Below are 18,488 nucleotides of genomic sequence, written 5' to 3'. Positions count from 1 at the left end.
AACATCCCCTTTATTTTGAAATAGAGACATTATTGTACATGATATAATCTACTTACATATATAATTTAAAAAAAAAAAACTAACATATGCCCTATCCATATATAAAGGAAAAATAAAAAGAAAATAATTTATAATAAAACAACATGTATTTTGATATGTGAATACGAGAGGTAGGTTACCCTACTGGTTTAAGAGAGGTCAGAAGTTTTGGTCTACATATAGAATCATCGTCAATGTCATCAGCATAAAAGCTGACTCTAATGTAATGAATATACTATGTTGGAGACTCAAATACCACAGGCAGTGCTGTCATCAGTACCTGTAATTTTCTGAAATGGTGAAAAATTCTTGGCCAAAGACCAAGCAAAACAAAGTACAATCATTCCTTTTTTCTCCTCTTAAACAATGGTCACTGCACTCCTGGAAAATTCTCCACATGTTAAAATTGTACAGAGATTACTTGATGTCTATATTTAAAGCAGAGTTAGGTTTGAACCTTATGGATAATAATGAACAAGTTTTTAACTTTGGATGTCTCATGGAGCACAGAAGAGTCTTGTGGGTTATGGGATTAATTCTTCACTGCCTGAAACTGTCCTATGCATTGCCCCTGCACAGTAAGTAACAGTGATCCTCTCGATCAACGTGAGGCTCAATCTGCACAGGCATACATTTCCAAAATTCCTCCTAGAGACAGGGCTACCCACTGAAGACCACTAGCTTAGAGTTCAATTGTGGGGGGAGTTTCACACCCCAAAAGACAATCAGTAATATAAGCAATCATCTGTTAAGTTTCAGATCAGTCATTCAGAATAGACATCAGGTACTATGCAAAGGTGGGCAAGAAAACCATGGGTTCAAGTCATCGGGAAATTCTTTACAATCAAGCACGGTTTCAGAAGAAGTATAGATTTTGAAATCAGACAGCCCTGGGTTCAGAATCCCAACTTTGACATTTATTCCCTGGGTGAATTTGGGTCAGTAGTTTAACTTCTCCAAGGCTTCTTCTGCTTGCCTTTAGAACGAGAGTAATAATACCTACTTTGGAAGCTACAGAGAAAGAATTAAATGAGATTATATATTTAAAGTATGTAGGAGAATACCTAGTTCATGGCTGATGCCAAACAAATCTTAGCTGTCATTGGTATAAAGAGTCGCTTCAGCTGCCCCTTGAAGGATGGTGGGGGGGCTGGGGGGTGGAGAGGCAAGGTAGGCAAAACATGAGCAAAGGCCTGCAGGCGGAATTTGTATGGTAGGTTTTAGGGCAAAGTCAGGCTGGCAAACGGAGTGAGAGTGGGAGGCATGACTGGCAAGGTGGACACAGTTAAGTGTGTGAAACCTTGAATGCTTGACTAAGGAGGCTGTCGTTTATTCTTGTGGGCTAAGGGAGTCTATGAATGTGGAACAGCCTGAGACATCACCGGGGTTAGAGTCAATGGCAGACAAGTCCAGCAAGAGCTACAGCCTCTCTGCTCTAAACAGGGCTATTCTGTGCCACATGCTTCTCTCACTGCTCTACACCTCAGCTGACATGAATGGAGGTGGACTTGGGCTTGAGGGCAGCCTGTCCCTGACCTGTGACTTATCCTTAAAAAGCCTGCTAGCAAAACTGAGTTGAGCTAATCAGATTCTTCTTTGGGGAATTTGAAAAGAGTAAGATAATAGTTGCTAGAGATGAACAGAGAAATCTCAGTGCAGACCTGGGGCCAGGGTATCCACTTAGACGATGGACACACTGAAACTGGGAAAAAGCCAGTTGACAGACAGCTAGATGACTGGCTCAGACATACATAAGAGAAGCAACAACATTATGAGAAACTACATCGCCCATAAGAGAGACCAAGAGAGTAGATACCTGTGGTACAGGTAGTTTTCTGGTTCTAATTTTGGTTTATGTACAACCTTACAAAAATTCCCCTTTCCTTAAGGTTAGTCAAGTGGATTTATGATCCCACATGCCCAAACTTCTCTAAGCACAGCAATGTTTATCACTTCTGAAGGCTCCTGGAAAAAAATGATTCCAATCCTTTTAAAAGCCTCATGCATATTAATATCTGAATTTTGGATGCAGTCTAGTTGTACAGGAACATGCCAAGTTACCTGTATGACACCATAACAAAGGCAAAGAATGGATTCTGATCAAAGAAGGTGATTATTAAGCTTTATGTTTAACTTACCCTCTCACAACAAAAGTTCTACTAAAATTATCAAAGAAAATCAAATGTTAGGAGGAAAATCCATTTTCTCACTGGACCCTAGGGAATGGCGCCACCCACATGTCAACAATGTTAAGGAATTTCTGTAGATTACAGTGCAAGCAGTCCCATATTTCTGCAGGGACCAACAAGACGCCACGTGGGAAAAAAGACTGAGTCATAAAGAAAGAGACCCCTATGGAGCCCAGACAACAGTCCATAGCATGCAGCTTTTCTGGCAGAAAAATCAATGAAGGGACAAATTCCAAGTTTTTTTTAAAGCTGTAAAAGGGCAGAGTGCTAGAATTCAAAAGGGATCAGGACTCCGCTGCAAGAGACCATACTGGCATGGATGGAAGGTCTGTCAAAATATACATAAGAGCCTGCCAAATGTGGCTCCCAGCAAGAGCATCCCGCAAGTGAAAGAAAAGAATGGGTGAAGTTAATTCAGACAGCTACATCCAAGGGAGAAACAACTCGCACACGAAAAGTAAATATCCCTGCTTTGACACCTCTGGTGGCTGCTTCCTTCTGCTCCATAGTGAAGGTATCTCTGATCAGTGAAAGACAGACAGAGATCATGGGTTGCCCTTCACAGCCATTCTCCTCCTCTTCCTAAGTAGTGAAAGGTTTAGCCGAGCGTACTGCTGCTTAGAATAAAAAGAGCATTTTCCAGTCTCCTTTGCAGTTAGGATTCAGTCATGTGACTAAGTTCTGGCCAATGGGATGTAAGTAAAAGTATCACATGGCAGCGTCCATCAGCCTCCCTTAGTCTCTTTTTCCTCCTTTCCTCCATCCTGCTACTGGGAATGTAAGTGGATGGCTGCAGCTATACGATGGGCCATGGGAATAAGGAATACACTTTATGGTGGCAAAACTACAAGGAGCCCGTGTCCCTGAGGACTTAGAGAGAGCTGCCTTACCAGTGTTAGACTGATTACATTCAGTTTTCTACATAAGACAGAAAACAAATTTCTATCTCATTTAAAATACTGTTATTCTCTATGTCTGATCCAGCCAAATCTAATTCTAACTGATTCAAAGAGTAAAAGTTTAGTAACTCAGGAGTGGGCACTTCCCCCTTCATCTGAGCTTAAAGAGTTATATAAACGTCACACAAAATTAATCATGGAACTTTTGATACCAGACAAAACTTTCCACTATAAAGATGAGCAAAAGGAGAGCACTCCTTGCATACACAGGAATATGCAGCAATTCAAAAGAAAGGACTGAAAAGGGATGAGAAAATAGGGAGCCCTAAGAAGCAAAGGAGAACCACAGAAACAATTCCAACGTGGACTGTCAATAAGCTCTAGAAGCTATTGCATCTATAAAACAGGACAACATCTGCAACAAAAAGAAACGAATCTATGTGGAGTACAGTTTTCATAAATGAAAGGATGACTCCTGGATTTTAGAATGCAATATGCAATGAAGACAATAAACAATAGATTGAGTACTGCAGAAAGCTGGGTGTCCCTGGCTGCTTGCATTGTACATTCTAAGCTTTAAGTTCTCAAGTTTACAGCCTAGTTCACCCACTCTTCCCAGCATCTGACTTTGCTTATTTCACTATGAATATTAAATCTATTAGGTGTGAAATCTCTCTAGCTTTTCTCTATGCACCTACACCCAGTTCCTACCTGCCGGCACTCTGGCCTAAAACCCCTTGAAACTAAGAGGAAAATGCATATCTTCCTGCTTTAAGGCCAGTCTTTTTTTTTTTTTTTTAATTTTATTTATTTAGTTGACAGAGAGACATCACAAGTAGGCAGAGAGGCAGGCAGAGAGAGGCAAAGCAGGCTCCCTGCTGAGAGCCCAATGTGAGGGTGTGGGGGGGCTCCATCCTAGGACCCTGAGATCATGACCTTAGCTGAAGGCAGAGGCTTTAACCCACTGAGCCACCCAGGCGCCCCAAGGCCAGTCTTTTTATCTCCATCCTTGATCACTCCCTTCTCTGATTTCTCTAAGATCAGAAATTTATTCTTCCTCTGTTCTCTACATTATTACCTTTTCATTCTTTGCTGAGTCCTTCTGTGCAGATTACAAATACATTAAAATCATCCATCTTTTTAAAGATCCTGCAATTCCTTTTTGTCTCTTTTTTAAAGTAATCTCTACATCCAGTGTGGGGCTTGAGCTCACAACCCTGAAATCAAGAGTCACATGCTCTACTGACTGAGCCAGACAGGCCCTAGAATCCTGCAATTTTTCATCCTCCACTAGTACCACATCACCTATCATCTGTCCAGACATGGTCCCCAAAAGAATAGGTGACATACACTCTATTTTCTCACTTCCCAAGCACTGTTTCTTAAATAAGTTGTTAAATAAATTGATTTTCCTTGTTATAAAATATGTTAGTTGTAGAAACTTTGAAATATGTAAAACAACACATCAAAAAATCATCGATATATTTACAACTTAGTAACAATTACTGTGACTATTCTGGAAATTTTCCTGTGCACCTAGTCTTTATATAGTAGAATATAAAATCCAATCCTACTGCAATTGTAGTTCTGTAGGCCTTTTCTCACTTTATGTAATACTTTGGAATTTTTCCATGCCATCTAATTTTCTGCAAAAATATATTCACTTAAAGACTTGTACACAGGACGCCTGGGTGGCTCAGTGGGTTAAGCCACTGCCTTCGGCTCAGGTCATGATCTCAGGGTCCTGGGATCAAGTCCCACATCGGGCTCTCTGCTCAGCAGGGAGCCTGCTTCCTCCTCTCTCTCTGCCTGCCTCTCTGCCTACTTGTGATCTCTCTCTGTCAAATAAATAAATAAATAAAATCTTTAAAAAAAAAAAAAAAGACTTGTACACAAATGTTCATAGCAGCACTATTCACGATAGCCTAAAGGGGTAAATAACTCAAACAGCCATCAACTGATGAATGGCTAAACAAAATGTGTTATAGCCATACACTGGAATACTCTTCATGCATAGAAAGGAATGAAATACTGATACATGATACAACATGGATAAATCTTGAAACCATTACATTAAGTGAAAGAAAGAAGCTAGGCACAAAGGTAACATTGGATGATTCTAAATATATGAAATGACCAGAACAGGCAAATTCATTGAGACAGAAAGCAGATTAGTAGTTGTCGGGGGCTGGAGAGAGGAAGAATGGGGAGTAACGTTTAATGGGGAGGGAGTTTTCTTTCGGGATAAAGAAAATATTCTGGAACTAGATGATGGAAATGATGGCCCAACATTGTGAATATAATAAATGCCATGGAATCATGTATCTTAAGAGGATTAAAATGGTCTATTTTAAGGTTATATGTGTTTTACCACAATTTAAAAAATGATGTTAAATAATTACAAACAATTACATTGCATGGCCATGACATAATTTATTTAATAATCTTTTATTATACAATATTCAAGTTTTGCTTTTAAAAAAAAAAGATTTTACTTATTTATTTGAGAGAGAGAGAGAGAGAAAACATGTACATGGGGGGGAGGGGCAGGGGAAGAAGGAGACTCCCTGCTAAGCAGGGAACCCTACGTGGTGATTGATTTTAGGACCCTGGGATCACGACCTGAGCCAAAGGGAGACACTCAACCAAGTGAGTCACGAGGTAGCCCTAAATTTTGCTTTTAACTCAATATTACAATAAAGTTATTTTATGATTAATCTGACTCAGATTGTGATAAATGACAGTTGGCTTGATATACATTTTTAAAATTAGGTTACAGAAGTACTAATCTATTCCTAGTACTCTAGGCATTTTAGTCAGAAATAAGTCCTCAATTTTACTGTGCACCTTTTCAACATCCATTTTTTTAGTTATATTTTTTTCTTGTTTTGCCATAATATATTTTACTTATATATTTTCTTAGAGCAGACTATTCTTGCATTCCTGTTACATATTTTACTTGGTCAAAAGGTAATTCTACCCAATTCTGTGTAGTAGCATTTAAAAAAAATTCTTCCACACATATTCACAAATGAGATTTACAGCAATGTTTCCACACTGGTGTCTTAGAGTATCTGCAGAACATCAAATACATTTGGAAAACATTTGGGGGGATGCCTTCAAAAGGGTTTCTTTATAGCAGAGATCCTCAGAGGCTGTAATATGCAAACATGTCCTATGAATCTCCAGGGGAAAGATATTAGAATTTCCCACATCTATCTGACTTTAGGACACATTTTTCAGGTCACAAGTATTACTAGAACAGTGTTCCATCGTGGGGAAGTGTGTTGCATGCAATACCATTGGGAAATTCCAGTTGTATTTTTCCTGTGGTCTAAAATTGAGTATATTAATACTTTGTTTACTTCATAAACTAAAATTGGACATCTCTTTATCGTTTTCTGTACTCTGAAACATATGTTTTCTTTCTCTGTTTGTCAATCTGATTTTGCAGAGGCTTGTTGTTTTTATTCATTTTATCCAAGAACTACTACTGGATAACTGTAAATTCAGTCTCTCTCTCTCTAATCCAGTCACTTCTGTTCTCATCTGCATTATTTCCTGCTGTATCCTCTAGTAGCCTATCAGGAAAATAGAAACCATGACAGTAATGTGAACAGAGAGAATGTATCATAAGGAATCAGTGAAATAAGTATGCAAGGACTTACGGGGCAGAGGAGTCTCTGAGGTGGCACAGAGCCACTAAATACAAACACAGCTGCCAGTCCCCGGAGGGAGCAAAGGAGAAGTTTGAGGTTTTAGGACCTGGAGTCTTAGAGGAGGCAGCTCTGGGAACTTAGGACCTGGTGTCTGAGGAGGAGCTGCTATCTGCTACTGCGAGGTTCTTTGAGAAGGTATGAGGAGGCTGGCTCGGGGAGTGTGGACATAAGCAGGAAATGGGACACATTGCAGCTGCCATGCCGAAGAACTGTTCCTTGTGAGGTGACAGGGAGAGAAGCTGTGATATATATATATGATATAGATCATATATACATATGCCATATCTTCTTTATTCATCTATTGATGGATACTTGAGTTGCTTCTATATCTCAGTGATTATAAATAATACTGCAATACAGGAATGCATATAACTTTCAAACTAGTGTTTTTGTTTTCTTTGGGTAAATACCCAGTAGTAGAATTACTGGGTCATAGTGTATTAATTTTTAATTTTTTGAGGAACCTCCTTACTGTTTTTCATAATGGCTTCAGTAACATTCCTGCCAACAGTGCACAAGGGTTCCTTTTCCTCCACATCCTTGCCATTACTTCTTTCTTGTGTTTTGATTCTAACCATTCTGACAGGTGTGAGGTGATCTCTTGTTGTGGTTTTGATTTGCAATTTCCTGATGATGTGTGATGTTGAGTATCTTTTCATGTGTCTGTTGGCCATTTGTATGTCATCTTTGGAAAAATGTCTATTCAGATCTTCTGCCCATTTTTTAATCAGACCGTTTTTGTTTTGTTTTGTTTTGAGGGTTTTTGTTTTTTTTTTTTTTTTTTTTTTGTGTTGAGCTGTGTCAGTTCCTTGTACAGTTTTCAAGTTTCTTCACAAACTCTTCCAAAAAAAGAAAAGGAAGGAAAGCTTCCAAGTTCATTCTGCAAGGTTAGCATTAACCTGATACCAAAACCAGATACAGACAGTACTCCCAAAAAAGAGAACTAGAGGCTAGTATCTTTGATGAATATACATGCAAAAATCCTCAACAAAATATTAGGAAACTGAATCCAACAATACATTAAAATATCATTCACCACAACCAACTGCCATATATTCCAGGGTTACAAGGGTACTTTAATATTCACAAATCATTCAGTGTGATATAGCACATTAACAAGAGAAAGGATAAAAGCCATATGATCAACTCAATAGATTCAGAAAAAGCATACGACAAAATACATCATTTGTAATAAAACTCTCAACAAAGTAGTTTTAGGGGAAAACATACTTCAATATAATAAAGGCCATATATGAAAAACCTGCAGCGAATATCATACTCAACAGGGAAAAACCAAGAGCTTTTCCTCTAAGATAAGGAACAAGACAAGGATGTCCCTCCCTCTTACCACTTTTATTCAACAAAGTACTGGAAGTCCTAGCCACAGCAATCAGACAAGAAGGAGGAAGAGGAGGTGGAGGAGAAACAAAAGCATCCAAATTGGTAAGGGAGAAATAAAACTTTCACTAGTTGCAGATGACATGATACTAAATAAAGAAACTCTAAGGACTCCACCAAAAAACTTCTAAAACTGATCAATGAATTTAGTAAGGTTGTGGAATATGAAATTAATATACAGAAAGCTGTTGCACTTCTATACACTAATAGTGAAGTGACAGAAAGAGAAATTAAGAAATAATCCCATTAGCAATTGCACCAAAAAGAATAAAATATCTAGGAATAGACTTAACCAAGGAGGTAAAAGACCTGTACTCTGAAAATTCACTCTTTTAAAGTATACAATTCAGTGATTTTTTTTTTTTTTAGTATATTCATCATGCTGTGCAACCATCACTTCTATCTAATTCTAGAAAATTTTCATCATTCCAAAAAGAAACCTCGTGCCTATTACTAACAGTCACTCTGCATTCCTCACTGTCCCAACCCATGGCAACCATTAATGTCCTATCTATCTCTATAGGTTTGCCTATTTTGCACATTCCATATAAATGGAATGATCCAACATATGACCTTCTTTATCTGGCTTCTTGGTGTAATGTTTTCAAGGTTCATTCATGTTATAGCATGTATTCAGTACTTCATTCTTTTCCTTGCTGAATAATATTCCATTATGCAAATCTACTACATTTTATTATTCATTCATCAACTGATGGACATTTGGCTGTTAACATTTTTTTTTTTAATTATGAATATTTCTACTATGAATATTCATTACAAGTTTTTGTGAGAACAATTCTGTTGAATATATAATCTTTCATTTATTCTTAAACACATGTTCTATTTAATTATTAGTTATATTTAAAAGCTGATACCTTTACACCAAAGAGGCAAAGGATCTCTATTCAGAAAATTATAGAATACTCATGAAAGAAATTGAGGAAGATATGAAGAAATGGAAAAATGTTCCATGCTCATAGATTAGAAGGACAAATACTGTTAAAATGTCTATGCTACCCAGAGCAATCTATATAATCAATGCAATCCCTATCAAAATACCATCAACTTTTTTCACAGAGCTGGAACAAATAATCCTGAAATTTATATGGAACCAGAGAAGACCCCAAATAGCGAAGGAATGTTGAAAAAGAAAATCGAAACTGGTAGCATCACAATTCCAGACTTCAAGCTCTATTACAAAACTGTATTCATCAAGACAATATGGTACTGGCACAAAAAACAGATGCATAGATTAATGGAAGGAAATAGAGAACCCAGAAATGGACCCTCAACTTTATGGTCAACTAATCTTCAACAAAGCAGTAAAGAATATCCAATGGATAAAAAGACAATCTCTTCAACAAAATTGTGTTGGGAAAATTGGACAGCCACATGCAGAAGAATGAAACTGGACCATTTACTTACACCATACACAACAATAGACTCAAAATGGATGAAAGAGCTAAATCTAAGACAGGAATCCATAAAAATCCTAGACGAGAACACAGGCAGCAACCTCTGTGACCTTGGCCATGGCAGCTTCTTGCTAAACACATCTCCAAGGGCAGGAGAAACAAAGGCAAAAATGAACCATTGGGACTTCATCAAAATACAAAGCTTTTGCACAGCAAAGGAAACAGTTGACAAAAACAAAAGACAACTGACAGAATGGGAGAAGATATTTGCAAATGACATATCAGATATGGATCAGTATCAGATATTATCAGATATGACATATCAGATAAAGGATTAGTATAAAATCAATAAAGAAATCAACCTCAACACCCCAAAAAACAAATAATACCATCAAGAAATGGGCAGAAGACATGAACAAACATTTCTCCAATAAGACATCCAAATGGCCAACAGACATATGAAAAACTGCTCCACATCACTTGGCATCAGGGAAATACAAATCAAAACCACAATAAGATACCACCTCCCATTAGTCAAAACGGCTAAAATCAACAAGTCAGGGTAACGACAGATGTTGGGGAGGATGCGGAGAAAGGTGAACCCTCTTACACTGCTGGTGGGAGTGCAAGCTGGTTCAGACACTCTGGAAAACAGCATGGAGGTTCTTCAAAAAGTTGAACAAAGAGTTACCCTATAACTCAACAATTGCTCTACTTGGTATTTACCCCAAAGATACAAATGTAATAATCTGAAGGGGCACCTGCACCCCAGTGTTTTTAGCAGCAATGTCCACAATAGGCAAACTATGGAAAGAGCCCAGATGTCCATTGACAGAAGGATGGATAAAGAAGATGTGGTATGTATTTACATACAATAGAATACTATTTAGCCATTAAAAAAATGAAATCTTGTCATTTGCAATGATGTGGCTGGAACTAGAGGGTATTATGCTAAGTGAAATAAGTCAATCAGAGAAAGACAATTTTCATATGATCTTACTCAAATGTGGAATTTAAGAAGCAAAATGGAGGATCATAGGAGAAGAGAAGAAAATAAGTAAAACAAGACGACATCAGAGAGGGAGACAAACCATAAGAAACAATCATAGGAAACAAACTGAGGGTTGTTGGAGGGGAGGGAGATGGGGGGATGGGGTCACTGCATGATGGACATTAAGGGGGACACACGATGTGATGAGCACTGGGTATTATATAAGACTGATGAAACACTGACCTCTACCTCTGAAACCGGTAATATGCTATATGTTAATTGACTGAATTTAAATTAAACATTTTTTTTTAAAGCTGATACTTTTAAGCTTAGCAGTCTTGCTCCAGATACAGACTTTTCATATCCAGTAGTGTTTGATATTCAGTGTTTTCACTAATGCCACTTTAAAGATTTCATTTATTTATTTACTTTAGAGAGAGGGAGTGCTCACATGCACATGAATGGGAGAAGGGGCAAGGGGAGGGACAGAGAAGAAAGGGTAGAGGGGAAGAGAGGGGTTTGAGCCATCTTTATGCACTGAGCACAGAGCTGGATGTGGGACTCTATGCCATGACCCCAAGATCGTCATCAGAACTGAAACCAAGTCAGAAGCTCAATCGACTGAGCCACCCAGGCACCCCTTACTAATGACACTCTCTAAACAATTATTAAAGTTTTTATTTTTTTCTTTCACTCACTTGCTTTTTAAGAAGTTGAATATTTCAACTTTTGTTTCAATTACAGAGGGCACTTAATGCTATTAAAATGTGTTGAGCTTTTCTTTGTGGCCTAATATATTTTCAATGTTTTATACAATCCATGGATGCTTAAAAGGCTTTGTTACACACATTTTAAAAAATTATATTTTGTGTACTGTCCTTTTTGTCTACTTGATATCAGATAATGATAATCATATCTTTCATAATAATTTTGTCTCTCTCAATTTCTCTTTATGTTTCATACAATTTGGCTTTATATGTTTTTGGTACTTCATTAGTTGACTCATAAAGTCCTATGAATTCTCTCTTGTGAATTTAACTTACAATCAATATAAATTCAAACTATTTATTTTATTAATGATTTTCTTTTACCCTGAGCGCACTCCAGACAAGCGAGTTTGTATGCTTTTTCTAATTACCTTTTCTAGCTAGATTCCTTTGCAATTGTTTTCAGTATTAATACTGAACCGTTTTTTATGACAATCATTCAGCATTGATTCTAAGTTTAATTTTGTCCCAAAATATTGCATGTACTGTCCCACACAGAGTGTCTAAAAAGTAAATTATTTATTCTTTGAGGAAAAGATAGTGGAGTGACAATATTTGGACAATGTCTGCCTAATAAAAACCAAAAATGCCAAATATTTATTGAGCATTATCTACAGCTAAGATCTGTCACAAAAATCCTACTTGGATTACATAGTCCTCGCTAAAAGATGGTGATCTTGACCACTTTGTTCCCTGACTCTACACACCTCACCACCATATATCTTTCTTTGGCAGTGTCTCTTTCCATACCCTGCTGGAAAATCAGGTTCATACAATGTGTCATCCTTTCCTTACCACAGCTGATGGGAACAAGTCTAGACATCTGACCCAGGGCATGCACCTACAGACTAAGCTGAATCCCTTCTATATTTTGACCCAGAGACCCAAAGACATTAGAGAGTTGTAGGCACTTGGGTGACACATTTATGTGGAGTTCGCTGGGCATTCACCTCCACAACCACATGAATGTTGACAATGGAGTCTGTGGAAAATTGAGCCAAATGAGAGAAGTAGTGTCAGAGATCACGTGTCTTCCAGAGGAGAGAGAGATGCAAAGACAGCTGTCTGATCACCAGTTCCTATGGAGTTTAACTGTACTTCCTATATTTTGTTACTGTGAGATTTCCTTGCCTCCTTTTTATAATCTCCCTTTACCTTCCACTAGTTTTGGTGGCCTTCTGTTTCTTGGATGAGCTCTGATTAAAATGGGGCCCAGATTAGATGCATATTTATCTAGGTGAGACACTGCTGCAGAATGGATTTTCCAAAGAGGGACACAGTAATATCTCCTATACAATATACTCTCCTGGAACCCTGCCATTCTCAGATAAAAGGTGAAATCTATGTCCTCTCCCACTCAGTATAGGTGGGTCTTGGCGACTGCTTTGACTAATACTGTGCTATGGAAATGACATTATGTGAATTCCAAGGCTAGGTCATCAAAATATCTTGTCTTCTCAGGATACTTGCTCTTGGAACCCAACTCTATGCTGTGAGGAACCTGAAGCAATTAGCGGAGAGGTGCATGGAAAGGACCACGGAAGGTCCCAGCCCACAGCCCCCGCTGCGCTCTCCTCTAACAACAAGCATCGACTTACCAGCCAAGAGAAGGAGCCATTGTGAAAGTGGATCTTCCAGACCTGAGCTAAGCAGTCCGGGCTGATACCACATGAAGCACGGATGGAGCTGTTCCTAGTTAAGACCCGCCCTAATTGCAGATTCTTGAGTAAAATAAATGATCATTGTTGTTTTAAGCCACAAAATACAGGGACTTTTTCCTCCCCTTAGGAACAGATGAGGGACATAAATAACACATTAAGCCACAGTCATTCATTAATACACAGTTTCTCCTTAACAGGGATCTAGCAAAAGGGACATAGAGAGGGACGCCTAGGTGGCTCAGTCGGTTAAGCTGCTGCCTTTGGCTCAGGTCATGATCCCAGAGTCTTGGAACTGAGTCCCACGTCCGGTTCCTTGCTTGGCCGGGAGCCTGCTTCTCTCTCTGCCTATGCCTGCCACTCTGCCTGCTTGTGTGTGCTCGTGCTCACTCGCTCTCTCTGACAAATAAATAAATAAATAAATAAATAAATAAATAAAATCTTTTTCTAAAAAAAAAGGGACATAGAGAAGGAGGCTGTAGGATGGGGAGGCAGAGAACAAACAAAGAGACAAAAAGCCACGTTATAGGTGCCCACAAGGAGTGCATGTGGACACCTAAAGGGCAGTTTAGCAAAGAAATGGTTGGAAAGGGAAGAAGGACTGGAGCAGAGAAGGACTTCTCATCAGCAGACGTCCCATGAGTGGCCTGGAGGACATGAAGGAGGTGGTGATGGGAAGTGTGAGGCTGACCTGAATTGTCAACTCCTACAGGGTGTGCCCCCAGCCCTTCTCATTCATTACTGTACCCACAGAGGGCGGCACAATGTCACTTGCATAGTAGGTCCTTGATAAATGTTTTAAATTAACTTTAAGGAATGGAAGTTTTATAGGGCTCTAGTCATAATATTTGCTTGTAAAGAAGAGAAACCCCACCAAATTAGTTTAAGTAAAAGTGAGTTTAGCATGATGATAAAAGGGAACGTCCTATAACCAAATTGCAGAAGTAGAGCAGGGTCTCAAAAGAACAGAAAAAATATCCAGTTTCCCCTTTACCTGGAGCCATGTGAATCTCTCCCTTGGGCTTCTTTGTCCATATCTCCTCTACTCTCCCTCTGTAAATTACTCTCCTCTGTCAAGCTTTTAGTTTTTATTCTCCCCAGATTCCACCTGCATGAGGTTTGGGATGGCCATACTGGATACCCCACAAGCCTACAGCTCTAAAGACCAGCAATGAAGACTGGCTCAATCTCTGCCTCAATTTTCAATTCCCAGGAGAGAGACTCTCAATAGCTCATCTTGGCCCACGTGTCTGCAACAGTCTAAGTAGTTGTGACCTGGCTGGATTCATGCGGTTCTTTGAGTTTCCACTTCTAAATTGTGAGTGAGCCAGATTTCCTAAGACAGGGCCTTGCTGGGAGAGGGGGGAGTGGTGATGCTGTGACATGGATAAGCACAGAGTTAAGGGGATTGCTTTCCACCCTTAAAGGCTTTGGGCCATAGTCCATGGTGCTAAGAAAATGGGTTTAGGATCTAAAACCACCATAGCCATAGAAATACCATCAGCAAGCTTTTAATAATTGGCATCACCTCTATACTACACATGGTCACTCTCAGCCTATTAGGGCCTATAACCAGCCAATGATTAGTGGCCCTCCCTAACGATGAAGTGCAAACAGTAATCCCCTTTCTAAACTTTCCAGGACTCCAACCTTCTAACAACATGTGTAGAAGGACATAGGAATGTTACTTTGGATCACTCTCCTGTGTTGAGGCAGAAAAGAGAAGAGTCAATTTCTGCAGAGGACTCACATAAGGCTGATGGTCTGGAGGGGTCTTCAGATTCTGCACAGATCCCCTAGTGGCCTGAGGGGGAGGTAGCGCCCATGCTCCCATCTGATTTTCGAGGAGCAGCTCACAATAAAGAGAATCTGGTTAATTATTTTTTACTCTTTGGGCCACAAGCAAAAGAACACATATTATAAGTTGCAAAGTCAGACCTAGAAAAAGAATGACCTAATAATATGCTACATTTTAATCCCTGCTTGCACACATTTTTCAGATAAAAGGTGATCAAAATGCAAATGGAACAGTTTTTAAAAACTGCACTTCCATCATTCTGGTATTCTGTTCTGTGTTTTAATTAGTGTGATGATAGAAACCTCAAAAGCCATCATGTGGACTAAATGGACAAAACGATTTATGAGTGAAAGCCCCCCAATGCCAAATTTATATCATATTAGTTTTTAAAATGCCTATACATAATAGATTTTTGTTTCCTAAACACACACAAAAAACCAGAGAAACTCCATTTCTTGCATCAAAATACTTTTTTAAAAAATTCTTTTTTCAATCTTTGAAGATCTAGGCTGTTGGTAAACCGAGAGTTGCCTGGTTGACTGACAGTATCTGTCAGAGGCAATGAACTCCACTTCAACGTTGCCTTTATGCTGGTGTGTCAAGTTGTTCAACTGTGACCCTTCCATCTGTTCCAGCTAATCTGAAAGTCATTTAGACCCGCTTCCCCATTCATTTGAAACACAGCACATTCTCCTGTTAACACACATATGCAAAGCTGTCTGCTGTCAGCAACCTTCGGGGTTTTTTTTTGAAAAGTCTCACTTACAACATCTGTATAAACATTTACACAACAGAAAATCCATTTGTTGACTATTAATGCCTCCCTAACTAAATTTTTTTCAGACATTTCTAAGTATAGGGTCATTCTGAACAGACATTGAGCAGTTTACTTCCCCAATTTACTTTTTAAGCAGGAATGATCCCTTGCTGTTGACATGTCAAAAAAATCTTTGTGTTGTATCTTAAGACTTCTTACCAATTCATAGTCTTACTTGAGAGGATTCAATTGACACTGAAAATGCTTGCATAGTCTTTGTTTTTAAGCAAGTTTGGAAGCATGTAGTGAAGTTCATCTAATTTACTGAACGGGAATCTCTGGGATGGGGCTCTGGGAATCCATATCCTCAAAAAGTCCTCCAGGGGATTTTGAGAATCCACAGGTCTGGTTAGTTACACTTTACTAAGATGCCTTATACTGCATGATTCTGCTTTCGTATTTGTGTGAGTGATATGATCCCAATAAAGGACTCAGAACTTGAATAAAGTACTTAGTGAAAGGTAAAATAATAATAACAATAATAAAATAAACAAAAAAGCTTATTTGAGTGATTTACCTGGATGTTTTTTTGCATTGTTTGTAAATTGGAACTGCATTTAGATGGGATGCATCAGGAATGCTCCTATGATGCTCAATGAATTAAGACCTCCTTTGGTCCAGAACTTTAAAATTGCTTTGCTTTATTTTAAACTGGTTCCTTCTCTGTCCTCTGTCCAGATCTATACTGCATTTCTCAGGTCTGGCCTCAACCATGACATTGAATCTCTGTGTGACCTTGTCAGTAAAGTTAGTTCTCCTCTCTGAGATGTAGTTTGAATGAAGTAAGAGAAGATGATCTCAGAAGTCCCTTCTGGCTCTGACATTCTTTGGGCATCTAAAACAAGTTCTATATATCCTTTTCCTCTCTGATAAAATTACCTCCAACCCAGAACATTCATTATCTCCAACCATATCTCGTTCTCTCACTGTGGTTAAAGGACAGGTAAGCCTTCTGATAAGTTATATGACCTTGAACAAATCATTTAATCTTCTCAAGCTTTAGTTTTTTCATTTGTAAAACCTAAATAATATCTGCTTGAGTACGAAAGTAAGTACAAAAAAAGGTAAGTGAGAAGTGTTTCCTAAACTGTAACTTGTTGTATAGATGCCATTATAATTTTTATTGTAATTATTAATACTGCTCCTACTGCTCATAAGTTGGTCCTTCTCTGAACCACCATCATAAATAAAGTGCCACCTTATAAATTACTGTTTAGGAAACCTGTGTAGAAAAATGAAAGTGTACTCTAGACATGTGTATCAAAAGCTTCAAAAACACAACTTTTGGCACAATAATTTTACTTTTTTTTTTGAGAGAGAGAGAGTGTGTGTGTGGGGTGTGTGTGTGTGCATAAGGTAGGGGGTGTGCAGAAGGAGAGGGGGAGAGAGAGAATCTTAAGCAGGATTAATGTTCAGCAGGGAGCCAAACAAGGGGCTTACTCATGACTCAGAGATCATGACCTGATCCAAAATTAAGAGTCAGACACTGAACAAACTGAGACACCCAGGTGCCCCACAATAATTTTTACTTCTAAGAATGTATCGAAATATATGTCCTATACTTTGTATAAGGCTATCCAGCAAAGCACTGTTTATAATAGCCCATATTAAAACCAATCCAATGCCCATGAGTACATTATTTTACAGTCATCACTGAAATACTCTGTAGTATTTCAGAAATGGAAGGAAATAGAAATGGAAGGAAATGGAAGGAAATAGAAATGGAAGGAAAACTTCCAAACTCTTTTTATGAGGCCAGCATCACCTTGATCCCAAAACCAGACAAGGATCCCATCAAAAAAGAGAGCTATAGACCAATATCCTTGATGAACACAGATGCGAAAATTCTCACCAAAATACTAGCCAATAGGATTCAACAGTACATTAAAAGGATTATTCACCATGACCAAGTGGGATTTATTCCAGGGCTGCAAGGTTGGTTCAACATCCGCAAATCAGTCAATGTGATACAACACATCAATAAAAGAAAGAACAAGAACCATATGATACTCTCAATAGATGCTGAAAAAGCATTTGACAAAGTATAGCATCCCTTCCTGATCAAAACTCTTCAAAGTGTAGGGATAGAGGGCATATACCTCAATATCATCAAAGCCATCTATGAAAAACCCACCGCAAATATCATTCTCAATGGAGAAAAACTAAAAGCTTTTCCGCTAAGGTCAGGAACACGGCAGGGATGTCCATTATCACCACTGCTATTCAACATAGTACTAGAAGTCCTAGCTTCAGCAATCAGACAACAAAAGGAAATTAAAGGCATCCAAATCGGTAAAGAAGTCAAATTATCACTCTTCGCATATGATATGATACTATATGTGGAAAACCCAAAAGACTCCACTCCAAAACTGCTAGAACTACAGGAATTCAGTAAAGTGTCAGGATATAAAATCAATGCACAGAAATCAGTTGCATTTCTCTACACCAACAACAAGACAGAAGAAAGAGAAATTAAGGAGTCAATCCCATTTACAATTGCACCCCAAACCATAAGATACCTAGGAACAAACCTAACCAAAGAGGCACAGAATCTATACTCAGAAAACTATAAAGTACTCATGAAAGAAATTGAGGAAGACACAAAGAAATGGAAAAATGTTCCATGCTCCTGGATTGGAAGAATAAATATTGTGAAAATGTCTCTGCTACCTAAAGCAATCTACACATTTAATGCAATTCCTATCAAAGTACCATCCATCTTTTTCAAAGAAATGGAACAAATAATTCTAAAATTTATATGGAACCAGAAAAGACCTCGAATAGCCAAAGGGATATTG

Source organism: Mustela erminea, chromosome 9, assembly GCF_009829155.1.
Source record: "Mustela erminea isolate mMusErm1 chromosome 9, mMusErm1.Pri, whole genome shotgun sequence".
In the NCBI taxonomy this organism is placed as follows: domain Eukaryota; kingdom Metazoa; phylum Chordata; class Mammalia; order Carnivora; family Mustelidae; genus Mustela; species Mustela erminea.
The sequence above is the reverse complement of the archived record's forward strand: the minus strand, read 5'-3'. Positions refer to the sequence as shown.